This window comes from Terrapene carolina, unplaced genomic scaffold (genome assembly GCF_002925995.2).
Source record: "Terrapene carolina triunguis isolate 2854851 unplaced genomic scaffold, T_m_triunguis-2.0 Scaffold22, whole genome shotgun sequence".
NCBI lineage: Eukaryota > Metazoa > Chordata > Testudines > Emydidae > Terrapene > Terrapene triunguis.
Genome location: NW_020664373.1, coordinates 19,661,618 through 19,678,031, shown reverse-complemented (window position 1 = coordinate 19,678,031; position 16,414 = coordinate 19,661,618).

Sequence of the window (16,414 nt, the reverse complement as noted above, 5' to 3'; positions counted from 1 at the left end):
TCTTTGATGCTCACCTGAAAATAGGATTCCCCCAACCCCTGCTGCTTACCTGTCCGTTAATTTATTTTTGAAGTCACCACAAGCTCTTCATTAGCATTTGACTTAGAGTTTGCCTTCTGTTGTATCACATAGAACAAATGGAAGTCCACCAGGGCGATAGGTGTCTCGCACCTTCTGTCTGGAAATGTTTGTGTCAAGATATGCTACCTTTGAGTGATCTGATTTTAACTACAAGGCCTAGACAACATATATTTCAGCATATATACATAACTCCACTACTATTTTCCATATGTAGATCTCACAATGGATATGATGACCTGTGTGATACAGGCTTTAATTAGAGACTGTACATGACAGAGACCGTATGTGACATTCTTTTGGTGAACCCACGGGATTGCTGTACCCCTATGTACCACTGTACCCTCTGCCAGTTGGCGTCAAGAGATCCTGGCTTCAGATTTGCCATATAATTGTGCTAATGGGAGCTGCGGGAAGTGGCATGGGCTCCCATGGTCCGGGAACGGCGAACTGCGGTCACTGGGAGCTGTGGGTGGCCGTGCAAATGTAAACAAACTGTCTGGCAGACCACCACCGGATGGGCTCTGTGCCGCCCGTGGGCCGCAGTTTGCCCACAACTGGTTTATACCATGAGTATTGAGGATTTGTTTGTCTTATTTTTTTCCTGTCTGGCATAAAGTGGATGTTCTCATTACCTCTAAAAATGCTTAATTTTTTTGTGAATCTTTCTAAGTTATTTATCTCAATGATATCTTGTGACAGTGAGTTCCACAGGCTGACTTAAAAAAAACACAGCATACACAATGGATTTATTGTCTTTCATTTCTTTGGTTGTCCTCTTATTCTGGTATTTTAAGAAAAAGAAAATAGTTGAGCTTGAATGCTTAATATATTGTTTCTATGTCTCATGTGTCCTATATTATCTATCTCCTCTACAAAATAAACAGTCTCACTCTTTTCACTCCTCGTGCAGAAGTAATTCCATTCTTTTAGTCATTTTCATTGCTCGTCTCTATCCATCCTAACTTCTGCTCTGTATCTTGAGATGGGATGACCAGAACTGAACACTGAAAGTTAAGGGTGTACCAAAAATTGGCATAATCTAGGCCAGTGGTTCCCAAACTTGTTCTGCCCCTTGTGCAGGGAAAGCCCCTGGCAGGCCGGGCCGGTTTGTGTACCTGCCGCACCCGCAGGTTTGGCCAATCGCTGCAATTTTTATTCCCTTCTTTTTATTCCCTTAAATTAGAAACCAGCAAGTAGAGCATTATATAAAATAGTAAGACTCCCCTATTCTAAGCCATTTTTATATGCCCACTTACCATCACATCCTTCAAAATGGGACTTTATACAGTACCATATCTGCCTGCTCTGGTGGTAACCTTACTGTCATCTTCATAAAACAACACTGGAATAGTTTGATATATACCTAAGTGAAACTATGTACATATCTAAATCAACATGCATTACTGGAAATCCAGCACCTTCCTTTCTGAGGAACCTTTTTTGTTAATGAAAATGTTGACTAGATAATATCACCATCTTAGGATGGAAGTTTTAAAAAGCCTCATTGTTGACCTTACTCTGCTCCCACTGACGTCAACGGCAAAACTCTCATTGACATCTGAAAAAACGCCACCCTTAAGTCTTCAACAATAGTTGAGGGATCTATGGAGCAGAGGTTCTCAACCTGTTTCTTTCTGAGCCCCCCCCCCCCCCATGCTATAAAACTCCACAGCACATCTGTGCCACAACTTTTTTTTTTGCATATCCAGTAGATTAAAAGCTGTATTAAATTGTTAGTTATACATTTACACACACACACGTAATATAAAAGAAGGATAATGTAGGTAAAAAATATTTTTGCTTTACCTACTCAGTGTGAAACTTGTTGCTCTGTGACGATGTGGGGGTATCTTCAACAAGCACACATTCATGTCATGGTCAGTGTTCATCCTGGCTTGGTAGTTTGTTTTCATTGATGTCATGGCTGACCTGCACAGCCCCAGCCCCTACCCCTCCATGGACTGGTTGAACTGCTCAGCCCCAGCCCTTCCACCAGCGTTGCAGGGCTCGGGCTTCAGCTTTCTATCCTGGGCCGCAGCGAGTCTAATGCCAGCGCTGCTTGGGGGAACTCCCTGAAACCTGCTCGTGGCTTCCCATGGACCCACAGACCCCCACTTGAGAACCGCTGCTATGGAGGAGAGTGAACCCTGGTATTTTTGCCCCATCTTTGCTGTTCTGTAGAGGATCATATTTTGTTGAAAATGTTTCCACTGTCTTGATCTTTGCTGACAGAATTTCTATCCCTATCCCAGCCCTTTTAGGGGGAAAAGTAAAAGGGAGTCTTTTGTTAAAATTTCAGCTTGCTATTCAGGCACTTGTAGTTGATGTATTCTTCTCCTCTAGAACTAAATAATGCTTTGAATCTGAGCTGGTTGGTTCTTTTCTTTTCCCTTCTTGTTTCAACTTTGTAATTTCCTCTGCCCTTACTTCTTTTAGGAGATTTAAAAGAAGACTTTGAAAACAAATTGAATAAGTACTTTGAAGATGAAACGTGCCATGGAACTGTTAAATTTTATTATGATTAAATTGTGTAACTACAGTGCCTATAACAACATTGTTGCACTGAAGAGTGGTCTATTTTACACAACCAAATGCAATTTATATGTTTTTTGGAGTTAACTCATCTGTGTAGTACAATGGTGTGTCAATTTTTAAGAAGGATTTGCTGAATTCTTATAGGAAAATTGTATTCTCACTGAGCAGATAAAAGCAGGAACATAGCCCTATGTTCTTTAGTCTTTTATTAAGCCCTTCTAGTGCAGAGTAGCGAATACAATTAGATAAATTTAGCTTTGAAACACTTCCTTGTAGTATAGAGTACTATAGGCTAGAGGGATTCTTTTAAAACTATGCTTTAGTTTCTCCTCTAGATTATCTCCTCTAAATTCACAGCTGAATTAATAATGATTGCAACTACTTATGCCATGCAAAAAGCTTCTATAGTCAGAGTGGGTTAGTGACTGAGGGTATGTCTACACTACGAAATTAGGTCGAATTTATAGAAGCTGGTTTTATAGAAATCGGTTGTATACAGCCGATTGTGTGTGTCCCCACATAAAATGCTCTGAGTGCATTAAGTCGGCGGACTGCGTCCACAGTACTGAGGCTAGCGTCGACTTCCGGAGCATTGCACTATGGGTAGCTATCCCACAGTTCCCGCAGTCTCTGCCGCCCATTGGAATTCTGGGTTGAGATCCCAATGCCTGAATGATGCAAAACAGTGTCGCGGGGGGTTCTGGGTACATGTCGTCAGGCCCCTCCCCCTCCATCAGAGCAACGGCAGACAATTGATTCGCGCCTTTTTACCTGGGTTACCTGTGCAGACAACATACCCTGGCAAGCATGGAGCCCGCTCTGCTCAGCTCACCGTCACCATATGTCATCTGGGTGCCGGCAGATGTGGTACTGCATTGCTACACAGCAGCAGCTAACTAATTGCCTTTTGGCAGTAGACGGTGCAGTATGACTGGTAGCCTTCATCAGTGATCTGGGTGCTGGCAGACGTGGGGCTGCATTGCTACACAGCAGCAGCCCCTTGCCTTTTGGCAGTAGATGGTGTATTAAGACTGATATCCATTGTCGTCATATTGCAGTTCAATCAGAGGCACCTGGGCAGACATGCTCAGTCCTATTGAACCGTCTTGACGATGATGGCTATCAGTCTTAGTACACTATTTTCTGCCAAGCGCCCAGTATTTTCTGCCAAGCACCCAGAAGATGCCGAGGGCTATCAGTCATGCTGCACTGTCGGCTGCCAGCTTAAGATGTAAAAAATAGATGGACCAGATTTGTTCTGTATTCATTTGCTTCCCCCTCTCTCCATGAAATCATGCTAAACCCAGGGTTTTGAGTTCAATCTTTGGGGGGGCCATTCTGTGTGACAGTTGTTTGTGTTTCTCCCTGATGCACAGCCACCTTTGTTGATTTTAATTCCCTGTACCTGTACGCCATGTCGTCACTCGCCCCTCCCTCCCTCCGTCAGATACTAGTTTCGCTCCTTTTTTCAGACCAGACGCCATAGCACTGGGATCATGGAGCCCACTCAGATCACCGCGGCAATTATGAGCACTATGAACACCACGCACATTGTCCTGGAGTATATGCAGAGCCAGGACATGCCAAAGCAAAACCAGGACCAGCCAAGGAGATGATTGCAGCGCGGCGACGAGATTGATGAGGAAATTGACATGGACATAAACCTCTCACAAAGTACAGGCCCCAGAAATGTGCAAATCATGGTGTTACTGGGGCAGGTTCATGCCGTGGAATGCTGATTCTGGGCCCGGGAGAAAAGCACAGACTGGTGGGACCGCATCGTGCTGCAGGTGTGGGACGATTCCCAGTGGCTGCGAAACTGTCGCATGCGTAAGGGCACTTTCTTGGAACTTTCTGACTTGCTTTCCCCTGCCCTGAAGCGCCAGAATACCAGGATGAGAGCAGCCCTCACAGTTGAGAAGCGAGTGGCGATAGCCCTGTGGAAGCTTGCAATGCCAGACAGCTACTGGTCAGTCGGGAATCAATTTGGAGTGGGCAAATCTACTGTGGGGGCTGCTGTGATCCAAGTTGCCAGGGCAATCAAAGACCTGGTGATATCAAGGGTAGTGACTCTGGGAAACATGCAGGCCATAATGGATGGCTTTGCTGCAATGGGATTCCCAAACTGTGGTGTGGCGATAGACGGAACCCATATCCCTATCTTGTCACCGGAGCACCAAGCCACCGAGTACATAAACCGCAAGGGGTACTTTTCAATGCTGCTGCAAGCCCTGGTGGATCACAAGGGACGTTTCAGCAACATCAACGTGGGATGGCCAGGAAAGGTACATGATGCTCGCGTATTCAGGCACTCTGGTCTGTTTTGAAAGCTGGAGGAAGGGACTTTCTTCCCGGACCAGAAAATAACCATTGGGGATGTTGAAATGCCTATCGTGATCCAGCCTACCCCTTAATGCCATGGTTCATGAAGCCGTACACAGGCAGCCTGGACAGTAGTCAGGACCTGTTCAACTATAGGCTGAGCAAGTGCCGAATGGTGGTGGAATGTGCATTTGGACGTTTAAAAGCGCGCTGGCGCAGCTTACTGACTCGCTCAGACCTCAGCGAAAAGAATATCCCCATTGTTATTGCTGCTTGCTGTGCGCTCCACAATATCTGTGAGAGTAAGGGGGAGACATTTATGGCGGGGTGGGAGGTTGAGGCAAATCGCCTGGCCGCTGATTACGCGCAGCCAGACACCAGGGCGGTTAGAAGAGTGCAGCAGGGTGCGGTGCACATCAGAGAAGCTTTGAAAACGAGTTTTGTGACTGACCAGGCTATGGTGTGAAACTTCTGTTTGTTTCTCCTTGATGAACCCTCCACCCCCCCCACCTGGTTCACTCAACTTCCCTGTAAACCAACCACCCCTCCCCCCCTTCGAGCACCACTTGAAGAGGCAATAAAGTCATTGTTACTTCTCATTCATGCAATCTTTACTAATTTATCACACAACTAGGGGGATAATTGCCAAGGTAGCCCGGGAGGGGTGGGGGAGGAGGGAAGGAAAAGGACACACTGCAGTTTAAAACGTTAGCACTTATTGAAGGCCAGCCTTCCCATGCTCGGGCAATCATCTGGGGTGGAGTGACTGGGTGGCTGGAGTCCCCCCCACCGTGTTCTTGGACATCTGGGTGAGGAGGCAATGGGACTTGGGGAGGAGGGCTGTTGGTTACACAGGGGCTGTAGCGGCGGTCTCTGCTCCTGCTGCCTTTCCTGCAGCTCAGCCATACCCTGGAGCATATCAGTTTGATGCTCCAGCAGCCGGAGCATCGACTCTTGCCCTCTGTCTACAAGCTGACGCCACCTATCATTTTCAGCCCGCAATTCAGCCCGCCACCTCTCCTCTTGTTCATATTGTGCTTTTCTGTAGTCAGTCATTGACTGCCTCCACGCATTCTGCTGTGCTCTTTCAGCGTGGGAGGACATCTGGAACTCCGAGAACATATCATCCCGAGTCCGCCATTTTCTCCTTCTAATCTTCGCTAGCCTCTGCGAAGGAGAAACATTTGCAGCTGGTGGAGGAGAAGGGAGAGGTGGTTAAGAAAAGACACATTTTAGAGAACAATGAGTACACTCTTTCACATTAAATTTTGCTGTTCACGTTACACAGCACATGTGCTTTCGTTACAAGGTTGCATTTTTCCTCTTATATTGAGGGTTTGGTGTGAGAGATCACTCATGCAGTGCCAGGCAACAGATTTTGGCTTGCAGGCAGCCATGGTAAGCCACAGTCTTTTGGCTTTTTTAACCTTCTTAACATGTGGGAATGGTTTCAAACAGTAGCGCCCTCATTTCCCATACCAAGCACCCGTTGGGTTGGCCATTTAAAATGGGTTTGCAATGTAAAAGGAGGGGCTGCGGTTTCCGGGTTAACATGCAGCACAAACCCAACTAACCCCCCTCCCCCCACACCCAATTCTCAGGGATGATCACTTCACCCCTCCCCCCCACCGTGTGGCTAACAGCAGGGAACATTTCTGTTCAGCAGAGCAGGAACGGGCACCTCTGAATGTCCCCTTAATAAAATCGCCCCATTTCAACCAGGTGACCATGAAGGATATCACTCTCCTGAGGATAACAAAGAGCGATAAGGAATGGATGTTGTCTGCATGCCAGCAAACACCGGGACCATACGCTGCCATGCTTTTTTATGCAATGATTCCAGACTACGTGCTACTGGCCTGGCGTGGTAAAGTGTCCTACCATGACGGATGGGATAAGGCAGCCCTCCCCAGAAACCTTTTGCAAAGGCTTTGGGAGTACATGAAGGAGAGCTTTCTGGAGATGTCCCTGGAGGATTTCCGTTCCATCCCCATACATGTTAACAGACTTTTCCAGTAGCTGTACTGGCCGCGATTGGCAGGGCAAATTAATTATTAAACACGCTTGCTTTTAAACCATGTGTAATATTTACAAAGGTACACTCACCAGAGGTCCCTTGTGTGCCCTCAGGGTCCGGGAGCACGCCTTGGGTGAGTTCGGGGGTTACTGGTTCCAGGTCCAGGGTGATAAACATATCCTGGCTGTTGGGGAAACCGGTTTCTCCGTTTCCTTGCTGTGAGCTATCTACATTATCTTCATCTTCCTCGTACCCTGAACCCGCTTCCCTGTTGCGTGATTCTCCATTGATGGAGTCAAAGCACACGGTTGGAGTAGTGGTGGCTGCGCCCCCTAGCATCGCATGCAGCTCCATGTAGAAGCGGCATGTTTGCGGCTCTGCCCCGGACCTTCCGTTTGCCTCTCTGGCTTTGTGGTATGCTTGCCTTAGCTCCTTAATTTTCACGCGGCACTGCTGTGCGTCCCTGTTATGGCCTCTGTCCTTCATGGGCCTGGAGACCTTTTCTAATATTTTGCCATTTCGTTTACTGCTATGGAGTTCAGCTAGCACTGATTCATCTCCCCATATGGCGAGCAGATCCCGTACCTCCCGTTTGGTCCATGATGGAGCTCTTTTGCAATCCTGGGACTCCATCACGGTTACCTGTGCTGATGAGCTCTGCGTGGTCACCTGTGCTCTCCACGCTGAGCAAACAGGAAATGAAATTCAAAAGTTCGCGGGGCTTTTCCTGTCTACCTGGTCAGTGCATCTGAGTTGAGAGTGCTGTCCAGAGCGGTCACAATGAAGCACTGTGGGATAGCTCCCGGAGGCCAATAACGTTGAATTCTGTTCACACTATCCCAATTCCGACCCGCTAAGGCCGATTTTACCACTAATCCCCTTGTCGGAGGTGGAGTAAAGAAACCAGTTTAAAGGGCCCTTTAAGTCGAAAAAAGGGACTTAGCCGTGTGAACGTGTCCAGGCTTAATTCGATTTAACGCTGCTAAATTCAACCTAAACTCGTAGTGTAGACCAGGCCTGAGTGACACCTCCCACCAAGTCAGGTAGTCAGAGTGGTGAATCAACAGTCTCCCATTCATTGAGTTCAGTGACCACTGGATCAGGCACCAAGGGTATGTCTGTACTGCAATAATGGGGTAAGATTGCAGCTTGGGTAGGTGTCCCAAAGCTAGCTTTAATCTATGTAGCTAGCTAGGATCCTGGAGGAGTGAAGCTGTGACAGTGCATGTTTCGGTGTGGGCTGCACAGCCCTGCCTAGAAGGCTGGTAATTACTGACAGGTCTAGTCCACACTGAAGCTTGCAGTATTGCAGCTTCAGTACTCTAGTACCCAAGCTAGCTTAGATATATCTAACCATTGACTTCAGTAGAGACAGGATTTCACCCAATACCTGGAAGAAAAGACTTTTTGACAGCCAGACTGATTGTGTTGCAATATAGTCACCCAAAGAAAAAGTGCTGAAAGCCCCATTAGAACAATTCTGCACAGAGATTAACATGATCACTTAGCAAGTATTTTCGATGTATAACTTCTGAATATACCAGTGTTCATTTTCCCCAGAGGTAACACAATTCATTTATCTGTCTACATGTTAAAGTTGGAGTTAAGTTCTGACACATTCAGCCTCTGAAGATAGTTTAACAAGACATGAATAATCTGAAATGACATGCAGGGAAATTTTGTTTAAACACGGAGGAATCAATAATAGCAAAGAGATAAATTTAAAGAAGTACTGAGAGCCTGAAGTGTGTTGTATTTGTTTTCAGAGGAGACAAAAGTTACCCTCATGATTATGAAGAATAGCCACATTTTTATGAAGTATTTCATTCCTCTAAAATGTTATTGGCAATAAAATGATCTTGGAAAGTTTTTGTTTTGCCGCTAATAGAAACAGCCAGAACTGTTTATTTCTAGATAGTGTTTTCTCTAGGGAGTTTTGGATATTAGCCTATGACACTCCAGGAGCAGTAACTGACATGAAGTCCTTGGTCTGGGGACTTGTTCAAATACACTGTTTGTTGTAAAGTAAACTATGTCTGACACTTCTTCTAGGGCCATTATTATTTTTCCTTGCCATATTTCTTAGCTATTAGGTACTGAAACTGAAAAGAGAAATATTTCCTTCATGACATTTTGTGCAGTCATGTGACTGAGCATGGAGAATGTGCTCTAAAACCTTCATCATCCATGAAGGAGTACAGCTATGAAATTATGTGTGTAATTCTATTATTCATCTTAAGTGATATCAGTGATTGCTTTTTGGCTGGCAAAAGTATTCCTCCTGCAATGGCGGTTATCATGAGTGTATGGGACATATGCACCATAATCCCTAATGTGGTAGCTAGGGAGCCCCTAGGATTTCCCAGCAAGCATATGGTTGGGAAAAGAAACACTGATCTATAATGTGTGATTGCCAGGATAATGGAGGATCAACCCTAGGATATAAGGGATCTTGGCTATCTATAGGACTTGTATTATGGTCCTCCAGTCCTTGCAGGATGACATATTGAAAAGAGTGCATGAGGGATACCAGGATCTCAGAATGCTGGAAGTGAAGTTGAATGCCAGTGCGGTAACCCAGTATAGGCTAAAAATCTAAACCACAAGGTGAAATCATGTCAGTCTTGCAGAATGACCAGACAGACCCAGAGAACTTCTCATACAAAATTATCCAGCTGGCCTTGGGAAATATTAATTTTAGACCTGGGTAAATAAAAAGAGATCTATTTGGTAGCCCTTAAATATATCTTTTTGGCGCTGTAGACAAGTCAATAGGTCACAAGAAAGGTTAAGCATGAGCCAGATTCTCAGTTTGTACAAATCAGTGTAGCTGTATTGAAGTCACTGATGCTACACTGAGACAGACTAATTGAGAACCTGCCCCCATCTATTTCATTTTGATATTCTAAAAGAAATAGTCATTGATGACAAGCCCCAGTTTGCCAGTTCTGAATTCCAAGCTTTTGGGATACAGTTTATCACCCACAAAGAAATGGCTAGGTTGAGAGATGCCGTTAAGACAACTGTACAGTTTGAAGACCCAGTATTTGTTCTGGACAAAACCCCATTCAAAGCCAAAACATAACCAGATCTAGACGAATGGTTAAACCTGCATCTACAAAATTCATCTTGATCTATAATTTATCACCAAATATTGTAACTTGTTAAAGCTTATTTATATAGGAACAACAAAGGAAAAGATGTGAGCATGTACCATTTCTTGAAATATAATAGGTAGCAAGCAGGAAGAGGTAAGGGAAGATCTTAGGCTGAAGATCTACAGTCAGAGACACAGAGTAGATTTAGAGGAAAGTGTTTTCTTTACTCGAATAACATTCTTTTTTCAGTGTTAGAAGAAAGTGACTATTTCTTTATCATTGTCCCAGGATGCTAACTTCACATCTCAAAGGCTACTTGCTGTACTTGTTATATCGATGAGAAGGGCTGGTCAAATTTTTCTTCAAAACTGTATTGACAGAAAAGTGGATTTTTGATTAATTTTTTTTTTTGCACGAAGCCTTTAATCAAAAATGAAACACCTAAACACTGAAAACTTTTGGTTCAGAAATGCTACCACAGTACATAATGGGACTTGTAGTTCAGGTGCCTCGTACCACCATTCTTCTGCACGAACCAGCTGCCCTGGTTGAATTACATCTCCCATGATGCACTGTAGTGGCTCAGCAACAGGGGAGACTGTGAGGCACCAGAGGAGACATAATTAGGGCCCTACCAAATTCATGGTCCATTCTGGTCAATTTCACGGCCAGAGGGTTTAAAAATTGGTCAATTTCACGATTGCAGATGTTTACAACTGAAATTTCATGGTGTTGTAACTGTGAGGGCCCTGACCCAAAATGGGATTATGGTAGAGGGGTGAATTGCAAAGTTGTTGTAGGGGGGGTCCCAAGATTGCCACCCTCACTTCTGTGCTGCCTTCCTCCCAGCTTCCTACAGTTAGAAAAGATTCCCGGAGGTGGAGGTGGGTAGGATCTCCTCCATGATGCTGGGAGCTCCCCAGCTGGGGGGCTCCTAAATGCTAGTCCATGCCAGGGACAGATTAAGGCAGGGCTCCCAGGCAATTTGGGGGCCCCTCAGGAAAAATGGGTGCTCTATCCCAGAAAGAAGCTCCAGGGCAGAAGCACCTACCAGGTTACCCCAAGCCCCAGCAGGAGCCGCAGGGGAAGAAGCCCCGAGCCCTGGTGCCCCAGCTGCATGGGGAGTGCAAGCCCTGAGCCTGGGCTGCCCCAGCTGGAGCAGCAGAGGAAGCTCCCAGCCCGGGCTGGGCTGCAATGAGCCCTGCCTGCAGCCGCGAAGGGGAAGCCCCCAGGGGAGGAAGCCCCGGGCTCAGCGCCTGGTGCTACGGCAGAAGCCATGGGGGGGATGTGGGGGACAGAAGTCCGGAGCCCAGTTCCTGGGCTGCTGCAGCACAGAAGTGAGGCTGTAACACCATAATTTCTGTGCTGCCTCTGGTGGTGGGTCTGATCTCCCCACCAAGAGTGGCTGTGCAGAGGAAGGACAACTCCTGTTCCTCCCCAGCGCGGCCAGACTAGCAGCTAGGAGCCCTGGGCTCCCAGCAGCAAGGGAGATCAGATTTCATGGGGGAGGGCTGATTTCACCACGTTTTTCACAGCTGTGAAATTGGTAGGGCCCTAGACATAATCCAGCCAAAGAACCCTCTGTGTAGGAGGTTGGGGGCATGACACACCTGAACTATGAATCTTATGAGGCACTGTGGTGGTATTTCCAAACAGAAAAAAAAACTTTCAGGTTTTGATTTTTTTTTTGAACACAGAAAGTCAAGATTTTCTAGGGGGAAAAAAGAAATCCCTCATTTTCTGACTGGCTCTATTACAGAGAACTTCAATTATTAGGGCTATCAGCCTGACATCTGTCTCCAGCCTTGAATTTACATATATAAAACTGATCATAGCAGTAATTTCCGTGATGCTTTTATTCCAATATAAAGAGCAAGGAAAAAAACCCAGTCAGTGTAGTAATTATCCTAAAAAACTATTCTCCTAACTTTTTATAATTGTTTTTATATTATTACAAAGATGAATTCATTTGTTGATTGTCTTACTCCTCTCTGGTCCCCAATCAAAAAACCAAAACAAAACTGTAAAATTATCATCTAATTTCTTTAAAACTTCTCTCTCTGCTGTTTTATATTTTTAAACGTTAAAGAACAGAGAACAATGAAATCAATGAACTAATTATACTAAATACTCTTCTTTTGTACAGGATGTTTCAGAACAACCAACATCTTCATCAAATCAATGAACTGATTAGTGTAAAAAGTAAAGACTTCCTTAAGGAGTCTTCTCTCCCTATCACTTTAGCTATCTGAAAGGAAGATATGATTCTTGTGAGATGATCTAACACCTACTTTATATTCCCAGATAAAAACTGCACTAATCTAAAGTTATGGTTGAGAGCATGTATACAAGTCACTTAGGGGTAAATCACATTACACATATTGTAACTGTCCCAAAATCAAGTATTACATCAGATTTAAAGTTAAATTTAAATAAAATCTAATCTAGGGTGTAGAAATGCACAATTAAGGTGCTCAAACTCTGTCTTGTAGGCATCCCTAATATGAAAGAGGACAACTTTGCTTACCAGCATCACTTAGATTCACTCCCATTGAGAAGAGTAAGAGATGACAGCCATTTTGGATGAGGGTTGTGGAATTCTCTGTAGTAAACTACTATTCTCAGCCTTTGCTGAAGAACAGCAGCAAATATGACCATTAATCCTGAAAGAAGTTCTCAAAATGTAGCCTATGTATGATAATTCAATTAGTTTTAATTATATGAGAAGGTGAAAAAGTGCATTAGTCCATTAAGATCATTCAGGAGGGAAAAATGGTCTGACACAGGGTGCTACATTTCTTAAAGGATCTACTTAAAAAGTTAATTAGTTTGAATTAAAATTAACCAATTTCCATGTAAATTCTCAGAAAATTAATTCTGTGTTCCAAGAGTAAGTGCTGTAATTTTGGCATGGAAATACTTTTTTCCATACATAAAGTAGTTGAATCCTTGCTTTAAGTGCAAAATTCAACTCAGTTTTGCATCAACTTCTACAATGGGTAAAAATGCACTTCTTCAGCTAGAGAGGTTGAGATCCCATTAATTCCTAAAAATAATTAGCAGAGGAAATCACCTATTGTTTTGACAGCCACAAACAAGTATCTAATGATGCTCTAACACAGGGGTTGGCAACCTCTGGCACGCGGCTCGCCAGGGTAAGCACTACTTCCATGTTTGTACATTGCCTAGAACAATGGCAGTGGTGTAGTCCTGAATGGGTATCTACATTGCCAGTGTGAGCTAACATGCACTGTGTGTGCGCAAGGTCATGCTGTGCAGAGGACACCATTTTGCTCTAAAATGGCATTCTCCATGATGTGCAAACTCACACACGGCGCTACGTGAAGGATGCCATTTTGTTCTTTTGTGATCTGACCCCACTAAACCAGTGACCAATGGTTAAGGCCTTTAGGTGGCTTCCCAGCACAAATATACATACATAATAATAGTAACAGGAACCTTACTTTAAAACTTAAGATTTTCATTGAAACAAAGGGTACAAACTATGTCCTCTGTATCACACTTCAAAACTCTTTGCCACTATTGGCACAGTTATTACACTTCTATACAAGTGCACTTAAAACCTCTCAAGAGCTTTAAATAGGGATTGATAGAGATCTGTTCTGTCCATACACCCATTTTATTTGACATTTTTATATAAATTGCACAAAGTGGCACCACATGGCTCTCAAATTCTGTGGAGTCAGTATATTGTGCATACTATCTTTTTTTCTTCAAATGTGAAGTTATTTCCTATATAGAAACACTTATAAAATGCTACTGACTGTGGAATATCGCATATAGAAGCTACTAACACCTGCTATTCTCAGCATGAAGTTTATTCCTGTAATCTGTTACATTGTAAGGAGCAGGGTAGGTATAAATGGTCAATTTTCAGAATCGAGAGAGGTAAATAGTGGTGTCCCCCAGGGGTCTGTTCTGGGACCAGTCCTATTCAACATATTCATAAATTATCTGGAAAAAGGGGTAAACAGAGAGGTGGCAAAGTTTGCAGATGATACAAAATTACTAAAGATAGTTAAGACCCAGGCAGACTGCGAAGAGCTACAAAAGGATCTCTCAAAACTGGATGACAGGGCAACAAAATGGCATATGAAATTTAATGTTGATAAATGCAAAGTAATGCACATTGGAAAGCATAATCCCAACTATACATATAAAATGATGGGGTCTAAATTAGCTGTTACCACTCAAGAAAGAGATCTTGTAGTCATTGTGGATAGTTCTCTGAAAACATCCACTCAATGTGCAGCAGCAGTCAAAAAAGTGAACAGAATGCTGGGAATAATTAAGATAGGGCTAGATAATAGGACAGAAAATATCATGTTGCCTCTATATGAATCCATGGTATGCCCACATCTGGAATACTGTGTGCAGATGTGGTCGCCCCATCTCAAAAAAGATATATTGGAATTGGAAAAGGTTCAGAAAAGGGCAACAAAAAATGATTAGGGGTATAGAATGGCTTCCATATGAGGAGAGATTAATAAGACTTGGACTTTTCATCTTGGAAAAGAGATGGCTAAGGGGAGATATGATTGAGGTCTATAAAAGCATGACTGGTGTAGAGAAAGTAGATAAGGAAGTGTTGTTTACTACTTCTCATAACACAAGAACTAGGGGTCACCAAATGAAATGAATAGGCAGCAAGTTTAAAACAAATAAAAGGAAGTATTTCTTCACACAATGCACAGTCAGCCTGTGGAACTCCTTGCCAGAGGATGTTGTGAAGGCCAAGACCATAACAAGGTTCAAAAATTCATGGAGGATAGGTCCATCAATGGCTATTAGCCAGGATGGGTAGGAATGGTGTCCCTAGTCTCTGTTTGTCAGAAGCTGGGAATGAGCAACAGGGGATGGATCACTTGATGATTACCTGTTCTGTTCATTCCCTGTGGGGAACCTCGCACTGGCCACTGTCAGAAGACAGGATACTGGGCTAGATGGACCTTTGGTCTGACCCAGTAGGGCCATTCTTATGTTCTTAAGTAATGCATGGAGATATCAACTTTAATCCTAATCTTTTTAAAAGCACCCATCTGGCACTAGCACAATGTCCAATCACTCTAATTTCATGAGTATACTTTTTTTATTTCATTGCAATCACATTAGCATAAACAGAGCGTGATTGACATTGATGTTTGCCAGCAGTTCATTTTAGAGGAGAACATTTTCATGTCTGTTTCATAATATCTTTTATTTGGTAAGCACAAGGAGTGGAGTTGTAAGAAAAGATGTGCAGGAAAATGTTAATGAGAATAAGATGAATATTGTATCCAGCTTTTGTTATGTAGACAGGAGAGCCAATTTACCTCTATGTGATCTTCACGCCCAGGCAGCGCTAAGAAGTAAGATGAAACAAAACTATTTCCTTCCTGTTTAACTAAAAGAACGTGTCACATTAATCACTAAACATGGGTCTTTCTAAAGGGTACCAGAGTTGTCACAGATAGCTTAGCACTCTAGAATACGGCATTTCCACCCCCTCCCCCATAATACAAAATTATGTCCAGACATTAAAGTACAATCCTAATTAGGTAGTTGATCACATAAATGTACACCTTCTTACTGAAGATTTCTTAACCTTGTCTGTCTTCACTATTATCTTCTTACTTTACTGAGTGGGTAGTTTAGAGCTGCACTCTATTCTACAGCAAAGCCTCCAGTGATTTCTGTTAAGTGTTTTTTCTATTTTGAGTCCTGCAGAGCTTATACAGCCATGGGAGAGCGAACTGGACTCTATTCTACCTCCTGCTTCATTGACAAAATTGTCAGCCAGGTACTGATTGTGGAGTTTTTATGACTGATGATGAGGTAAGAAGCTGAAAGATCATAATTTGAGTTGCAGATCCCAGGCTGAGTTTGCAGAGCCAGTACTTAGGAAGAAAAAAAGTCTGATTTAAAGTCCAGGGGGAGAAAAGATACAGAAATAATTGAAATAGCAAATATGAAGCCCAAGAGAGTCACTTTTCTGATTACAACAGCATTTTAATTGAGTTTCCAAATACTTCACACAAACAAAATGCAAAGGAAGGTTTCTAGTTTATTTATGTTTTCCTGAATGTCCTAGAATTCATTGGTGACAGTATATAGAAATGAAATAGAAAGCTTTTTCACAGCATGAAAACTGCAGATGTGGAAGGCAAGAAACTTAGTACTAATATAGTATCATTACATTTTCTTGACCCATAAAATCTCTACAATAAATTATTTAGATCTGAAAACTCAGAGATTTTGAAATTGACATCATCCAACAGGCACAATATACTATGAATGAGAGTTTAAATATTCTTATTTAATTAGTAGTGGTTTATTAGGCTGTAGATTTAATTGGCAAATG